The sequence below is a fragment of the Myotis davidii genome, unplaced genomic scaffold (assembly GCF_000327345.1).
Source record: "Myotis davidii unplaced genomic scaffold, ASM32734v1 scaffold159, whole genome shotgun sequence".
Classification (NCBI taxonomy): Eukaryota; Metazoa; Chordata; class Mammalia; order Chiroptera; family Vespertilionidae; genus Myotis; species Myotis davidii.
In genome coordinates this window covers 1902330-1906808 of record NW_006291231.1, presented here as the reverse complement: position 1 = coordinate 1906808, position 4479 = coordinate 1902330, and positions in this window count along the sequence as shown.

Here is a 4479-nt window from a genome sequence, read left to right as displayed (position 1 = left end):
AGGCTAAGTACTATTTAACGAGACAAAGGAGATGGGGAAGGAAAAAGAGGCAGGTAGGGGATTCCAAGAAGGGGGTCCAGCATATAGGTGGATACCACAATGAGTTCTGGGTGCTTCCAGTAGCTCTGTTTTGCTGGAGTGTGAAAGAGGTAACAGGAAGAACGGAACAGTGAGATTGGAGAAGGAAGTCAGGGCTAGAGCCCTTTCTGTGCCACAAAGGACTTTGGATTTTATCAACTGTTGCTTAGATTCTCATATCAGACAAACCACTCTGGTAGGAAAATATGCAAGTATGGATATCAGTTAGAAGGTGACAGCATTATGAACTAAAGTCATAAAAGTAGTAACAGAAAAAAGAGATGGGTCAAGAACAATGTAGAAGATGAGACATCTGGGCTTTCTGACTTGGGTGAGTGAGTGAATGGCAGGACCCTCAAATGAAAATTGGGGTAAAGAAGGAAGATGGTTTAAAGGGACACAATATGTTTAATTTTAGGGCAACTCATCAGAGGTGTTTTCTTAGAAAAATGATATCTGAGTCTGAGATTGGGGAGAAAATGGCACTAGGTACAGATTAAAGAAATATCAGCATGTAGGTGGTAATTGAAAACAAAGGAATGAATGAGCTAACCCAGGCAGGTGTGAAGAGAAAGGTGTGCAGGAACCAAGGATGAGAACTGGGAAGGGAGCTTGGGAAGGGGTTGGAACAAATCATGGGGAGGTCAGGGGAGGCCATTGTCACAGCAGCCAAAGAGTACAAAACATCATCATACTAAAAGCTGCAGTCTACAGTGAAAAGACTGTAAATGTGCATCAGGTTTGCCAACAGGAAGTTACAGGAGATGAGAATGAGAGTAGTCTTGGAAATGAGCCAGACTTCAGATTTCAGTAGGTGGAGGATTGGATGAGCAGTGAGGAAGGAGTGATGAGCATGGGACACTGTAAGGAGATTTTTCAATGAGAAAGGGTTAAAAGGTTTTGGGCTCTGGTCATTAGAATCTAAGGGATTATTTTATTTTATTTTTTTAGATGGAAGATACTTGGGTGTTTTTCTCTTGAAGATGGGAGGTGCTTGAGCATTTTTATAGCTAGAGAGGTTAAATATTCAGAAGACGGGATGCTTTGTGGGATGGAACAGGTTCTGTTATCTGTGACCCTGCCAGCCTGTTTTCCCTGGAAACTCTAACTCCTGATCCTATAAATCCTTCTAGAAGATGAAATGGAAAAGAGCCTTCTACAGATCTGGCTGATTGGTCTTCACATCTTTTATGTTTTCTGTCAACTCTGACATTCAGTGATTGGTTTATTGATGACCCAAAGAAACATAAATGCATTTGTTGGCCTACAGTGGTCTTGAGTCAGATTACCACAGAATGAGAATGGGAGAAAGGACAAAATGAGGTGGAAAGGACTTATCCTTACCCTCCAGCATCCCTCTCTTTTCTGTAATCCTCGTGCCCTCTCTGATTTGCTTGACAGAGAGCTATTTGCTTCAAAGGGAATAGCATTCTTTTGGCGGAAGAAAAAGATCAGGAAATGGTCAGTTTTCTCTTGCTTCGGGAAACCTGCGATTTCGGCCATTATCAAAACTGCTGATATTAATTCGAGGGGCAAAGGAGATCAAAAGCTACATCCCAGAGGCCACCTCAAAGCCATGAAACTGAGATCACATTTGCTAGCAGCTGAGAGCAGAGAAAAGTTGGGCACCGACAATAAACCTGAAAATGCTTTATAAAGCAGAACACACTCTACAAATGCCAGTTATTACCTTCCTTTGTCACAGCTGTTGGCATAAATATTTGCCTGAAGACCCCATAGTACTCAAAATAGAGCAACAGTAATTCAGAGGCAATTGTATTTCTTTTTAAAGCATATGTTTTATTGCAGCATCGGAAGCTAAACCTCATTTCTGCTTAATGCCCACTTGACAGACTTGGTGGAATAAAAAGTATCCTAGCATCTCCACCGTACTGCTGAAGCGTGTGCTGAAGCAGGCCTGTTATCGAGTAACCGCAACACAAAATGAAAAGCACTTCGATGCCATGCCTCCTCAACGGCTGTATCAATAATAAACATCCAATAAAAACCACAGCACCAAACCCCAATTAGCATTAGTGTTAAAAAGATGTTCACCCATTTCAGGGAGAAAAGAATGCTACATAGTTATAATCAGGAATGATGAGCTATGGGCAAATAAAAGTTAAGAAAACATTAGGATTCATGGTGGGTAATACATTTACCATTAGTACTCAGAGATGCACTGAAATTAAAACAGGAACATTAAAAAAAATAAAAAAGCAACCAGAAACATTGTCTTCTGTGATCTGAATTTTAGAGACAAGAGAATCCAAACCCAATTATTCTTTCCCAAACCCAATCATCCATGTGTCACTATTGATACCTGAATATGTATGAAGATAACTTCATTTCTCTAATTCAAGGCTTTGCTCCTGGTTACCAGTAAATTCCTGAGAAAGGTAGCATTGAAAATTTCTTATCATTATTCCTAAGAGTGAATAAGTTTCTGGGTTTTTCTGTGAAATAGGAGGGTGTTGGTTCCTGCGAAGTAGGAGGGTGGGAGAGAGAGAGAGAGGTGAGGCCCAGGGCAGCCTGTGATTCTCTTCACAGTTTGCTTAGGAACAGGGCAGCCTGAGGTATTACGGCAGAGGTGATGGTAATATGCCCATCACCCATCCTTCTCTGTGGTATCAGAGTCACAATTTTTGTTTTGGGTAAGTGAATCCAGTGAATCTAGTGAATTTCCCTCCATCTCACTTCTTACAGGTAGGGGTGACCAAAAGATAGAGGCAGAAGTTGTTTAGCAGACCTTCCTTAAAAAAAACAAACAAAAAGGACAGGCCACCCTAGTTGGTTTGGCTCAGTGGATAGAGCCTGGGCCCTCGGACTGCAGGGTCCTGTGTTTGATTCCGGTCAATGGCATGTATTTTGGTACAGGAAGCAACCAATTGATGTATGTGTCTCTCTCACATCAATGTTTCTCTCTCTGTGTCTCTCTCCCTCCCTTCCACTCTCTCTAAAAATCAATGGAAAAATATCCTCAGGTGAGGATTAACAACAAGAAAGATAGGCCTTTAAGAAGCATGTTTTCTTGTTTTGTTTTGTTTTTGCCTTCCCACCTCCTTTTACTTCCATTCTGCTAGGAGTGCAGACATGGCCTACAAAGGGCTGGTACTCCAGCACCATCTTGTAAGTATGAAGATAAGGAACAGTACTGTCAGAACAGAGAGCTGAAAGGAGCCTGGGTTCCTGGTGACAGTAGGGAGTTCCAATACCAGCCCTGTGCTACACACCTTTGTATTTCTTGTACACAAACAAGGAATAAATCTTAGCTAAACCACTCTTTTTTTCAGGTCTCTGCTACTCACAGTTTGACTCTTTCTAACTGATGCAGATGTAGCTTTGTTTTATAGTAAACACACACAACCAAATAAAATTTAAAAATATTGGGCAGAGTTCTGTGTCTACATCTGGATCCCACAACCAAAGATGGAGATGAACAACTTTGTCAACTTTCAGAGGAGTCCCCCCTCCCCCACTTCACACACAGATATGCATTACTTTACCCAAATACATTTATCAGGCATGTGATTACCGGGTATTCCACTGAGTTTCATGATAGAAATGTTTCTTGTTTTCAAGTAGTTCATCTGTGATAGATTGCACGGATGCAGGCATGATAAAATATTTGAAAAACAGTAGCTGCAAAGGCAAGTTAAAAAAACAACTAGATATATTCGGGGAGACTATAAAAAGTGATATAGAACATCTATCCAAAAGGATTGTTGCACAAAGAATTTTGACCTGGCAGTTCACATATCATGTGAGAACAAAACAAGTAGGAATGATACTGATAAAGAAAGGATATTAAGTGAAATGGGAGTTCAGAGGTGGATTTACTGAGAAGCCAATGATACTTACCCTTCAGGGCCCCTTACTTGCTTGGGCCCCTTCCAAGGTCTCAGGAGATATGCTAGACATATATTCACATGTTCTGTTTTTCTAAAATTTACAAAACGAATACATTTTAACCCTAATTAGTTCAGATTACTGGTTCTTTCCGGTTCGACTTTCCTTCCCTGTATCACACTTCCTCTTGTGTTAGATGGTGACAAGATAACTGAGGCATCTCTGGGATCCAAATAAGAGGAAGTTGAGCTAAGGATGCCTTTAGTTTGCATTTAGTGGGGCCTAGTTCTGAGGGTGACAATTACTTCCATGTGTAGCTAAGTTATTTCTAGCCAACTGGTGTAAGAATGGCTTCCAGAAATACACCTGCTGCCCACTGTGTCATAGTGACATGAGGTGTGGAGCTAGAAGTCACATAGTGACATGAACGTGTCCTACAGCTTCCACTACCAGAAGTATTTGAGCAGTAGAGCAGAACCATGTTTTAAATGTGCAAAACCAGAAGCTACTCTGGAAAATTCTTTCAATCATTTGTATATATTTTTTATTTTT